Source organism: Helicoverpa armigera, chromosome 1 (genome assembly GCF_030705265.1).
Source record: "Helicoverpa armigera isolate CAAS_96S chromosome 1, ASM3070526v1, whole genome shotgun sequence".
Classification (NCBI taxonomy): domain Eukaryota; kingdom Metazoa; phylum Arthropoda; class Insecta; order Lepidoptera; family Noctuidae; genus Helicoverpa; species Helicoverpa armigera.
The window spans coordinates 18140289-18154218 of NC_087120.1; the positions used below are offsets into that span (position 1 = coordinate 18140289).

The 13930-nt window shown below is 45.2% G+C and overlaps 1 pseudogene; it reads left to right on the forward strand.

Moving 5' to 3' along the window:
- Positions 1-7286, forward strand: LOC135117632 (vacuolar protein sorting-associated protein 72 homolog; annotated as a pseudogene).
- The last annotated feature ends 6644 nt before the right edge of the window (positions 7287-13930 follow it).

Sequence of the window (13930 nt, forward strand, 5' to 3'; positions counted from 1 at the left end):
GTTGTTTGTGAGTGAAAATTATTCCTAATTTTCTTACAAATTATAATTTTTCCTGAAATAAATAGTATAGTGTTGAAAAATCAATATGGATAAAAGGTCGAGATGTTCAAATGCGGGCAATTTGCTCGCCAAAGTACTTGATGAAGACGAAGAAGACGAATTTTATGCGACAACGTACGGAGGATTCCACGAAACTGAGGAAAACAATGATTACATGTATGTTTTAATTATTTTACTACTATAGTGTAGATAAAAAGCGTTGTTAATAAATCTATAGATGCCTAGCTTCAATGCCAAGTTTCAATACCTACATAGTAATTTTTTACAATCTAGAATGTTGTAGGTACTTTAATAAAAATGCGGGTAGGTAAGTAATAATATTCACGCATTTATCATATTTCTTTGTAGACATCCCAGTCAGTTGTCTAGGAGTGTGATCTGAGGTTAAGTCCGTAAGGTGTTCGATTTTCGTGTAATTGGGACTCAGGTTTTTTGCAATGAAGAAGTCAAGAACATCACAGATTTTATTTCTATCCGTAGGTCAGTGTTGGTTCAGTACATGATAAGCATACCAACTTCATATCTTCGGTGGCTTTATATCATTGTCTTCCTCTAGTGTTGAACACTGATCTAGCCCCATTTTAAGTGTTTGGAGTTCCAGTCACCTCCACACACAAATTGAACTCAGTGTTGAAAAATAGTTTTTGAAATCCTTTGCCTTAATAGTGTGTTTAGCGGGACAAGAGGATAGGAGCTACCAGGCGGGTGGTCTGTTGTGTACTTTATAGTTTTTGATGTTGATGTAAGTCATGTGCGTGAATCTGGTTTCCAATATTAAAGCTACATAAATCATTTCTGAATAGGAAACGTCGATGCCTATCCGTCAAGTCATTGGCGTTCCAAGTTAGCAGTGGCCGGGCCAGCTGGTTGGTGCGCCAGAGAAGGTTGAGGAACATGAGTCCCACTAGACCTGTCTGTCGGTAAGAGTTATTATCATGATTCATATCCTTGGTATTTATAAGTTCTACTCCCTAACCGGATGCAGCTGAGTACCTGTGTTTTACAAGGAGCGACTGCCTATCTGACCTTCTCAACCAAGTTATCCAGGCAATCCAATAGCCCCTTGGTATGATGTACTTGGTATGTCAGACCACCAGCTCCACCTCAGCTATTAAAGTGATTGTCTAGCTAGCTAGATATTTCCCGTAGTTTCACCCGCGCCCCGGGAACTACTCCCCACACTGGGATAAAATATAACCCATGTTTTTTGGGGGTAGACTAGCTTACCAAATGTGAAATATTTTTTCGTATTGGTTTAGTAGTTTGGGAGCTAGCAGTTTTCTCGCGGTTACGCTTGCTTGTTTCCAACAGTGAAAGAATCTTTTAAATCGGTTCATTAATTGCGAAGCCTCCAGAGTACATACTAAAAAATAAAATCCTTATTATGTTTGTACATGGTAAATAATATGAAAGTATTTTGTATCAGCCTTCTTTTTTTTTCAAATCAAAAATCATTTATTCAAACTTGGCTGCAAAACAGCACTTTTCGAACGTCAAAAAATAAATTTACAAAAGACAGCCCCCAAAGCGCCCACCCTTCACCACTTCCTATGTGTTTTTGCTGGGAAGAAGAAGTGGCGCAACAAACTCCCCAGCAACACATGTCTGTCTGTTAGGTTAGAAGAACCTTAAACATTGTTTGATATGTACATTTGTATACAATTTAATTTGTATATGACAATAGAGGACAATACAGTAAAAATAATTTATACACCACATGCTAGCTACAACACTCATAAATTTTTTCATTTAATTTCAGAGCGTAAATCGATAAGACAGAGTACAGCAGTGACGTCAGCTAAGACTCAGCGGAGGATGAAGATTAGAACCGAACTGAAGAAAAGATAGCCAAAGAAGGAGGCAGATTGGATGCCCACGCAGGAGGAATTTTTGGCTGAAGCTGTGATTACGGAGGGGGAAAACCTTAGGTAATGTATCAAGTAATATTTTACATAGCATAGATTATACACAGTAAGAATGTTAGTCAATGTAAGATTGGTCACCCTATTCTGAAAAGTATGTTGTAAAGGCCTCGTCTACTGACAGAGCCAAAGGCTTTGCTTATATCGACAAATGCAATATAGAGAGGGGCCTGATATTCACGATTCTTTTCCTGAAGTTGACGCAGAATGAATTTAATGTCATTCGTGGATCAACCAGGGGCCCTATTCTGCTAAGTTAATAATGTCAAAATTTAATAGACATTGAATCGCTATCGCTATTTTTACCATATCGGGCATTCTGCTACTAATATAAGTCCAATCGTATTCCAACGACATTCGATTGGTTTGCGATTGGTCTCCGTTGTGACTCCGGATATATTCTTGCCGCTAAAGTTTGCTGAGATGCTCTGTCGCCAATGATGATGAGGAATATTTTTATACATAAAAAGATTTACATAGTAAGCAGTTTACGCAGTGGCCTTAACGCTGTAAAATTAAATTTTCTTGAAAAGTAAACAAATGGATACTTTTCGCTTTTTCTATGTCTTTAATTAAACAAAACCTAATTTCCATTGCTTCATGTGATTTCAGAGACATTTAAACAAATTGAGTTGGAAAAGAAGAAGATACGACCTATAAAGAAAACTATCACCGGTCCTATTATTCGGTAAGTAACCATATTCCAGTCAAATGATAACACATATGTGACACGAATGTATACATCATTAATGTATTTGTCCAATTTAACACAAACCTCTCAGGATTGAGATATTATTGAAGTATGTACACAGAGAACAAAATGACTAGTGGAGATGTCATAACGCAGTCTGCGAGTCAAAATGAGAGTGTTCAGGTCACGAGGAACGTTACTAGCTCCACCTTTTCAAAATAAAATCACTCATCAATCTAGTACTTGACAGATTGGTTTTGATTTAACAAGGAACCCTGACGTCTCAAGTAATTGATCACGCCTACCGTATGTTGCTTGACCTACATGAAGAATCCTGATCTACCTTCCTTATGGAATCTCCGCTATCTTTCCTTCCTGCGTGATTTACCAAAAGATTGTTATGCTGACTAAACACATTATTTCTTTGTCGTCTGTAAAAGCATTTAGACATCTGAAATTGACACAGAATTTTATTTATCGGATACTATTCCTTTGCAGTTCCGATTATTGAAGAACTTCCTGACGAGGATGAAAAGCCTGACTTGTTCGAAGATAATATAGGTGCTATTATCGAAATTGAAAATGGTGAGTTTATAATTATTATCAAATAATCTTTGTATTTTTATTATTATAATAAAAGAAAGAGAAGAGCTCGTTGCTAAGTCAAATCCACGCGGATCGATCGATCGTAATGTTAAGCAACGTTTGCCGCGGTCGGTCCGTGGATGGGTGACCATCTTGTCATGATTTCTTCATGTTTCGAAAGGCACGATAAATTGGTTGCTTCCTGTAATCATTTGAACATCTTTGGCAGTCGTTACCGTTACGTCAGAAAATCAGAAAGATCAGCCAGAAAGTCTGACAACTAGTCTTACCTAGGAGTTTTGGTTTGCCCGGGTAACTGGGTTGAGGAAGTCAGATAGGCAGTCGCTTCTTGTGAAACACTGGTACCCAGCTGCATCTGGTCACTGGAACTAGTACCTAAGCCTGCTTACTTTTATATTGAAACTGTCTTTTTGCCTGTTTTTCGTGGTTCACCTGCCCCTTGGGTAACTATTTCACAATCCCTGGTAGAAAGAAGACAAGTCTTTAAATGTTTGAAACAAAATTGTATCTTTATTAGTTCAGAAGTTGAGAAACAAAGAAACTTTTTTTATTCGTGAGGAATTTATAATCACTCGATATTTTCAGAATCTTTGACAGAAATACAGACTGTAAAGTTAGACGCCTGAAATGACAGAACCTGTAACTAAAATGGACTTCATTGGACCCTGATGAAGAAGTCCATATAAAAAAAGTTCCGTAAGTAATTAATATCAGCCTTTTTTAAGGTACGTTTTGAATGCTAGATAGATGCTGACAACAAAACGGTTTGATGTAATAACATATTTTACATGTAGTAGACAAACCTATAGTGCAGCTGCTGTATGTGCGGTCTGCAGTTGCAGTCGACAGGCATTCAAAACGTACCTTTTTTTCCCCCTGCAGGGCCTGTTCCTCTGCCTACCTCTTCTCATCTGTTATCTGTTCTGTTCTGTTACAGCCTTTTTATCGTGCCATTGCTGGGCACAGGCTTGCTCAATTAATCACCACGCTTGCTCAATGCGGGTTGGTGATTTTAGACTTTATAGTCCAGGTTTCCTCTAGATGTTTTCCTTCACTTTTTTTATCAGCCATTGTTGTCTATGATTACTTAGAAAGTACATACAAACTTAAAAGTTGCATTAGTACTTGCCTGACCTTTAATCGAACCCACACCCTCATACTCGAGAGGTTGGTTCTTTACCCACTAGACCACCAAAACTAACTACTACAGAGAAGGAATGAGCGTTAATCACATAAGCCGTAAGGGCCTTTTTTACTTTAACGCTGTCTATTTCCTTCATAGTTTCGTCTGTATACTAAGGTAGTTTATGCACCTTGCATAACTTATGTGCTTTAGGGTCTTATATTTCCACCTAAATTGTATTGCAAACGGTTCAGCTGTTTTCGAATTTAGCTTTAACTTAGCAATTCAGATCATGTCCAAGCTTTATCGTTACAGCTATGACGACTTAGATGGTGCAATGGTCACCATGCCGGACTGCCAAATCTAAGGTCCCGGGTTCGATTCCCGTTCGGTCGACATTTGTGTGATGAGCATGCTTTTTGGTTGTGGGCTGGGAGTTGTAATATGTATTTATAACAATGTATGTATGTACCAACCAATGATTAACACCCAAAATACAAGTAAATAAAAACTTACCGAAGGGCTAACCGACCGTGTGTGAAAAGGTGCCCCGATATCAATTTCAAAAATGTAATTGTAATTTTCAGCAAAGAAGACAAGCCGGCTCAGAAGAAAACTAACTTCAGGTACTGCGAGACTGCTGACTTTCAAAAATGATCCCCAAGACGAGGCGTTTAGGTCTTGTTTCCCGAAGCAAAATATTAAGAAACCAACAAAGCTGCTGTGTGCTGTTACTAGGTAAGTTTTCTTCCATTTTAATGGGCTTTTTTGGATAATTATAAACATAGTGTCCAAGAATTCGATAGGTGGCTCTGCACCTACTATGTTATTGAGCCTTTGCCAAAATACCAAGGCTAAAAAATCTATTGCGCTGAGCCATTTATAATCTGTGGTATGGTTCAATAAAGTCAAAAATTTCGGCATAAATAGATTCTAAAATCTCTCGAAGAATCTGACTGAATTTGTTTAACTGTTGATGACGAGTTCCTTTCGTTATACGGCCTCTTTTAAAAAAAATAAAAATAAATTACATTTATTTCAGGTAATCATAACCCATAATTGTTACAATAGGGTAGTGTCCAGGGTCGAAATAATGAAATAATATTTAGTCCGCTTTTTAGATTATCAAAAAATATTGGATACGTATTTTTTCTTTTTTTAATTAAACATAAAATGACAAAGATAATACGCTTCAAAAATTAGGAGTGGGGGCCTTTTACGTCACAGTGTCCTGAAAATTGTAGCAACTTGTGACGTCACACTCAACTTTAACACGCTATATCTTAACAAGTTCTGATCCAATTTAAAAAAGAAAAAATACGTATCGCTTAATTTTGGACAATCTACAAGACGGACTAATTATTATTTTTTAGGAAACTACCCTATTATAGACATTAATTAAATTTTCAATAGTTATGGACATTATAATTAAATTTAAAAATTGACACCTGTAGGTAACAATTTTGCCAATTTATTATAATAAAAACAATAAAAACTACCAATAAAATAAAATATAGAAATGTACACTAAATTAATTAAATAAAAATGAAAATCAAAATTAAATACATTAATTAATAAAGATAGACAATTAATGAATTAATTAATGACGTTGATAAGATATGACGCTCAGTTCCTCACAGTAACATCATCAGCGCCATTTATCCAGCCGCTAGGAAAATAATAAAAAGAGAAAATCTCTCATTGTTACCAACGGTATAAAATATAGTCATTGATTACTTTGTTGTCGCACAAAACGAAACGATAATTCAGGTAATGGGGTTTGGCTGCGGGTTGTTCGAAAGAGATACCGCGGCCCTGGTACATAAAAGACCTATGACGGAACACGACGGTTTTTTGTCAGTAAGAGTCTGAAACTCCCTCACCGCTGCTAACCCACAGCGGGAAAGGTCATTTGATGATTTTTGACGTCGGAAAAAAAAAGTAATGGGGTTTTTGCACGTACGGTATTGGCGACCAATCTTTGAAAAAAACATTTTAGTCAGTCGCAGGCCCGCCGTAAGCGGGCGTGAAGCGCGTGCACAGCACGCGGGCGGCACGTCCTAGGGGGCGGCAAATCTAGCGAGTTATCACGTAATATTTAAAAAATACAATATCTTTTTACTAATGGTTTGATTTCAATATTTCCGAACACAGCAATAGCGCTAAGAATATTACTTACACTGCCGGTTTCAGTTAGGTAGGTACATCTGTTGAAAGGACATTTTCAAAATTAAAGATTCTTAACGGATCGAACGGAAGGATATGAATGGGCGGGGGAGGGGGCGGTCCGGACCCCCTGGATCCGCCCCCCCCCCCTTATATATATTTTTTGACAAAACATATGTAGTCGTAGGGCGGCATAATCAGTTTTGCACGCGGGCGAACAAACAGCTAGCGGCGGGCCTGGTCAGTCGTTCTATTTCACCGACGGCAAGCACAATCCGCTATTAGCAGAATAAATTTATACAGGATGTGTCGTTCACAATCACATTAAATCCTATCGCATTTACTTTATGATATTCTATGGCGAATTGTAAAAAAAATAACCTAATCCATTCAGTGGTTTAACCACAGGAGTCATTTTACGTTTAAGCAGAGATAAAGTTAGGAGTATATAATGTTTTGATCAGTTGACAGCTGTCAGTTTTCAAGGGAGAATTTCAGTTGTTTGTAATGACTGACTTTTATATGGTGTTCTAATTTTTTTTAACTTAAACCATATGGGGACAAGTAATAATACCATCACTTTACAAAATGTTTGTACATGATTCGAAATCTGCCAGAAAGTATAAAATAAATAAATAATAATTCCATTATTATTTCCAGAATACCAGCCCTCTACACAGACCCATTAAGCAAGCAGCCGTGTCCCAGCGAAACTTAGTACCAGCAGCTAGAGGCTTGAGGTGATAAGAACGACCCCAACGTCGCCGGCTCAAGTAGCTGAACATTCCTACGTAAAAATAAATATCTAGTAAACACTTGATACGTTCATGTACATATCAAGCTATACAAAACTATCAGAGCTGACCGTTCAGTTTGTAGCTAAATATGGACAAAATAAGTCTGAAATAAAGAATTTGAATTGAATTGTAGCTAGGTCATGAAGTGAGTCCAACACAAACTGGATTTGTATAGCTTGATGTGCAACCAATGTTTGTTTAGTTTGCCATTTATATCGGCCATCAAAGCCTGTATACATTTGTATTACTATATTCATTTACACAACTCAAAAATATACTATAAACTAGCTTAAAGAGTATTGCACAACAAATATATTTTTTATGTAGTACTCTTTGTACAGGTACGGTACATTTAGAAATGATAAACTGATAGAAATGATAAAGTCTTATATTGTCCGTTCACTTACACTCAATTACACAATTAATAACGATAAAAATGATCGACCCGCTGCGAAAAGGGCCGGAAAAAATGCCCAATAGAACCAACGAAATGTACTACTGCTCTATTACTGTATTACACGTTTTTATGTATTTCGCTGCGATTCGATGTCAGCATTAAACTAATACTACTATAATGTACGGCTTTGCAGTGGAATACAATAACGTCGAAATTCGGCGTCCATTGTAAGGTAGTCTTAGTTTTATTTTATGCCGCCAAGATATTTTAGATCGGAGCGCATTTGTCCTACACGTTGAGTCAACTTTAGATAACGTGTGCAATATTACCTTGTAGCGCAGATAGGCGTAGATAAATCAAACTCCACAGAATGGTATATTTTAACTAAAATGCCTGCCTACTTAAATGCTAAAACAGTGATTCCGTAGTGTACGGCGCGAATCTATCACAATCCGCGACGGCCAATGAGAACGCACGAACGCGCCGTATAAATATGGTAGACTCCCCTCCTGCATCAGTATGATTCGCCGCCCTAGGCATGCCCTCCTAGAACAAGATGATAACTGTCCTCCAAGAGAGTAGTAAACTCACTAGCACTCTACACAAACACAAACCGCGTTCGTACAGACCTCGCCGCCGAGGTTCACCGACGTCCCGTTCTTTGTCTTCCCTCCGAGAAGTACTCGGAGATCGGGCTGGTGGCGACGTCTGATGCCGGTGGAGCTGGAGCGGATGCATGCGAGTTGTGTTCATCCATGTTCATCGTGTACGCCGGGTTTAGTCGGTCGATCGAGATAGTGCTGGATCTTCCTGGTAGCTGGATGGTGAAGTACTTGTCGTTGCGTTCGATGACCTTTTACGGACCTTTGTATGGTTTTTTTTTCTTTTTTTCTGCTCTAGCTCCGCTATTGACAGTCGATGGTGCCTATTAGAATCTAGTTCTCGTTCATACCAGTTCTCTCTTTTATGCCTCTCGCACTTCTGTACGGTTGTTGCAGCGGTTTGCGGACGGCGTCGTCGCGTTGTAGCACGTGCGTGACTGCATGTTTTTAGATCGTTGTTGTTACTGTTGTTGTTGTTTTCAACCTTTTGATTTGAACCGCTGCAGTCCACGGCCTTGTGACCGGGCTCACCGCAGCGGAAACAGAGGTCGCTGCGGTCGACCTCCGAGGTGCAACGGACACCAACATGATGCCATACTTGGCATCGGAAGCACCTCAGCGGTCTGGGGTCAAGCAGCTTGACTTGCGCCGACACCCAGCCAACCAGCAGTCTTCGGCCGTCTACGATGGTCTTGGCCGTGACAGGGGGCTTGCTCGGCGGTCCCCTTCTGGGTGCTCGTTCGGCTTTCTGCTCTCTCATTTTTCTCAATTCCGCCCGGAGACTTTTGTTCTCCTTCAGGAGCAACTCCAGGGCGGCCGTGAGACGAGCCACCTCTTCTTGTAGCTTGACCAGATCGCTCTTTGGAGCCTGGCCAAAGCTTACTTCAGCTGCCGCGATCGGCCTTGAGGCGCTTTAGGGACACATCCCTGAACGCGGCCGCCACCGTCTTGGCGAAATTAGCCTTACGCTCCTGGTCGGAGCCGACGGCCGCTGCGTCCTCCTCGGAAGAGCTTTATTGAGCTGCTCCTCCGTTGTCCTTGGGTGCCTCAGCAACCCTCTTTAACCGGTCTCCGGTCGGCCTGTTTTTGCCGAAGCCCCGCGGCCACCGGAGGAAGACCCCTGGTCGTCCTTCTTCCTCTTAAGGAACGCCTTGAGCCGGTGCCCCTTCTTGCTTTGGGGGACCCTGAGATCACCCGCAGCTCCATCGCTGGATGCGGACTCGCAATCCGAGACCGAGGTTTTAGTCGGTCGATCGAGATAGTGCTGGATCTTCCTGGTAGCTCGATGGTAGTACTTGTCGTTGCGTTCGTTGACCTCGTACGGACCTTTGTATGGTTGTTGCAGCGTTTTGCGGACGTCGTCGTAGCGTAGTAGCACGTAACTGCATGTTTTAGATCGTTGTTGTTACTGTTGTTGTTGTTTTCAGCCTTCTGATTTTCTAGAGTATTTTAATTTAGCAAAACTGGTCTAACAAGTATTGCTAATATAACGGTGCCAACGGCGGCGGCAGCATTGGCGGCGGCGGCGGCCGCAGGAGCTGCGGTGGTGGCCACTGCGGAGGTGGCGGCGGTGACGACGGCGGAAGGCCGACCCTTAGGCTTGGCAGGTGCTCCGCTGCTCCCCGCCCGGTGTTCGGCCGGCTTGCCAGCAGCCACACATGCAGAGCAGTGCCGCGTGGCGCTGCATTCCACGGTTTTGTGACCGGGCTGACCGCAGCGGAAACAGAGGGCGCTGCGGTCCACCTCCGAGGTGCAACGGACACCCACATGATGCCAGACGTGGCATCGGAAGCACCTCAGCGGTCTGGAGTCAAGCAGCTTGACTTGCGTCGACACCCAGCCAACCAGCAGTCTTCGGCCGTCTACGATGGTCTTGGCCGCCGCCACAGGGTAGCTCACCGTAATGGTCCTCATGCCCCTGAAGTCGGGACGTATGGTGCCCGCCTTCACTTCATCGGCGGAGCATCCACCCGTCCTAGCGACGGCGGCCACCACCTCCTCCACAGTGACTGAGTCGTCCAGGCCCAGGATGCGCAGATCTGCGCACTTGTAGGGCCTGGAGACTCGGGAGCCATCCGCATTTATGGTCGCCCTGAGCCTCTCGCCTAGAGCGTCTGCGGCGGGCCCACTGGCCGCTCCTGGGACCTCCACCATTCGGGCGCCCGTAGCGGTCACCCTGAGCCGAAGGCCTTCGGTGATGCCCAGCTCGGCTAGGCTCACTGCCTCCTTAGCTTTAGCGAGCACGTCGCGGTACGACACGCCCCTCTTGGCGGCGTCCGGCTGTTGCGTGAGTACTACTGCTGCAGTCTTGGGGGCGCAGAGTTGCGCCGCAGCGGCTCGCTCTCTGCGCCGCCGTCTTTGGGCCTTCTTTTTGGCTGCTTTGGCCGCCCTCCGTATCTTTTTCTTCTCCCCCGCCACTTGCCACTCAGATTCAATGGCAGGAGAGGTAGGGGCTGCAGACGGAGTCGGCTTCGGAAGGCGTTTCGCCGCCACTGGTGCCGACGGGACCGGTGCCGCTGTTGGCCCCGGACCCCTGCCTTCCAGGACAGAGAAGCGCGCCTGGAAGGCCGCCATCTCCTGTCGTACCAGGGCCAGGACCTGGCTCTCCAAAAAGGAGGACTGCGGTTGCTGCGGAGTGGTCTCGCTGCGTTCGGCCTCCTGCTCTCTCATTTTTCTCAAGTCTGCCCGGAGACTCCTGTTCTCCTTCAGGATCGACTCCAGGGCGGCCGTGAGACGAGTCACCTCTTCTTATAGCTTGACCAGATCGCTCTTTGGAGCCTGGCCGAAGCTTACTTCAGCTGCCGCAATTATAGAGGCGGATGCCGAAACTATCGCCCTCTGCCGATTGGCCTTGAGGTGCTTTAGGGACACATCCCTGAACGCGGCTGCCACTGTCTTGGCGAAATTGGCTCTACGCTCCTGGTCGGAGCCGACGGCCTCCGCGTCCTCCTCGGAAGAGCTTTGTTGAGCTGCTCCTCCGTTGTCCTTGGGTGCCTCAGCTTCCCTCTCTTTAACGGTCTCCGGTCGGCCTTTTTGGCCGAGGCCCCGCGGCCATCGGAGGAAGACCCCTGGTCGTCCTTCTTCCTCATAAGGAACGCCTTGAGCCGGTGCTCCTTCTTGCTTTGGGGGACCCTGAGATCACCCGCAGCTCCATCGCTGGATGCGGACTCGCAATCCGAGACCGCATCCCACTCCCTTTCGTCATCTGGGTTTTTTTAAATATTTTTTTTTTAAGTTAAATAGAATATAATGCTTACATTTCTAACAAAAAATTGAGATCAAAACAATAATTTAAAAAATGTGAAGAGTAAATTAAACTTAAGTGTACATATAAACTAGATTGGTATTACCTGTTTAAGAATTCGTTAAGATTATAATAACAGTTTTCTATTAAATATTTTTTAATGAAATTTAAATTTTGTAAGTGGTAACTGTTTAATAGATTTAGGTATTTCCTGATTTTTCTATTTCCTCTGTAATTGCTGTTAATGGCGTAGAGTGGTGCAAGTTTTTAATTACAATTCTACAACATCTTTTTTCTTTTTGTGGGAAGGTATGGCCTATGAGTCCATTCTTTCGAATAATTTCAACTGTGTCCTTATACACCTCACTGGGTTTTCACCATCAATCTGAGCTGATTTCTGTTTCCTATTCTTTATGAATAGCTACCATGCGGTACTGAGCTGTTGAGTAGTTCAGTGAGCTTAGTTAGGTCCATTATTCCATACAGTACTATCGGCGGTGGTTTGCTTACGCTTTATGTTTTCCAATATTTCATCTGTCTCCTCTGTTAAGGCGATTGGTTCCACTGTATCTATTAGAGGTGTTGATGGAGTCCTGTGGATCAGTCTTTAGATTATTTTCATGTGGTGGACTGTCGGACATCTTTCTATTCGTTTTCGTTTCGTTTCTATTCGTCGATCGAGATAGTGCTGGATCTTCCTGGTAACTGGATGGTGAAGTACTTGTCGTTGCGTTCAATGGCCTCGTACGGACCTTTGTATGGTTGTTGCAGCGGTTTGCGGACGGCGTCGTCGCGTAGTAGCACGTGACTGCATGTTTTTAGATCGTTGTTGTTACTGTTGTTGTTTTGAGTTTTGAGGCGGCGGCGGCCGCAGGAGCTGCGGTGGTGGCCACTGCGAAGGTGGCGGCGGTGACGACGGCGGAAGGCCGACCCTAAGGCTTGGCGGGTGCCTCGCTGCTCCCCGCTCGGTGTTCGGCCGGCTTGCCAGCAGCGCCGATAGTGGCGCTGCAGTCCACGGCCTTGTGACCGGACTGACCGCAGCTTAAACAGATGACGCTGCGGTCGACCTCCGAGGTGAAACGGACACCCACATGATGCCAGACGTGGCATCGGAAGCACCTCAGCGGTCTGGGGTCAAGCAGCTTGACTTGCGCCGACACCCAGCCGACCAGCAGTCTTCGGCCGTCTACGATGGTCTTGGCCGCCGCCACGGGGCATCTCACCGTGGTCCTCATGCCCCTGAAGTCGGGACGTATGGTGCCCGCCTTAACTTCATCGGCGGAGTATCCACCCGGTCTAGCGACGGCGGCCACCATCTCCGCAGTGACTGAGTCGTCCAGGCCCAGGATGCGCAGATCTGCGCACTTGTAGGGCCTGGAGACTCGGGAGCCATCCGCATTTATGGTCGCCCTGAGCCTCTCGGCTAGAGCGTCTGCGGCGGGCCCGCTGACCGCTCCCGGGACCTCCACCATTCGGGCGCCCGTTGCGGTCACCCTGAGCCGATGGCCCTCGGTGATGCCCAGCTCGGCTAGGCTCACCACCTCCTTAGCTTTAGCGAGCACGTCGCGGTACGACACTACCCTTTTGACCGCGTCCGGCTGTTGCGTGAGTACTTCTGCTGCAGTCTTAGGGACGCAGAGTTGCGCCGCAGCGGCTCGCTCTCTGCGCCGTCGTCTTTGGGCCTTCTTTTTGGCCGCTTTGGCCGCCCTCCGTCTCTTTTTCTTCTCCCACGCGCCACTCAGACTCAGCGGCAGGAGAGGTAGGGGCCGCAGACGGAGTCGGCTTCGGAAGGCGTTTCGCCGCCACTGGTGCCGACGGGATCGGTGCCGTTGTTGGCCCCGGGGTCCTCTGCGCCCGGACCGCAGTTGCGGCCTTGGGGTTTGGCTGTGCGGCCCGTTCGGCGCCGCGACAGGGGCTTGCTCGGCGGTCCCTTTGGGTGCTCGTTCGGCTTCCTGCTCTCTCATTTTTCTCAATTCCGCCCGGAGACTTTTGTTCTCCTTCAGGAGCAACTCCAGGGCGGCCGTGAGACGAGCCACCTCTTCTTGTAGCTTGACCAGATCGCTCTTTGGAGCCTGGCCGAAGCTTACTTCAGCTGCCGCAATTATAGAGGCGGATGCCGAAACTATCGCCCTCTGCCGATTGGCCTTGAGGTGCTTTAGGGACACATCCCTGAACGCGGCCGCCACCGTCTTGGCGAAATTAGCCTTACGCTCCTGGTCGGAGCCAACGGCCGCCGCGTCCTCCTCGGAAGAGCTTTGTTGAGCTGCTTCTCCGTTGTCCTTGGGTGCCTCAGCAACCCTCTTTAACCGGTCTCCGGTCGGC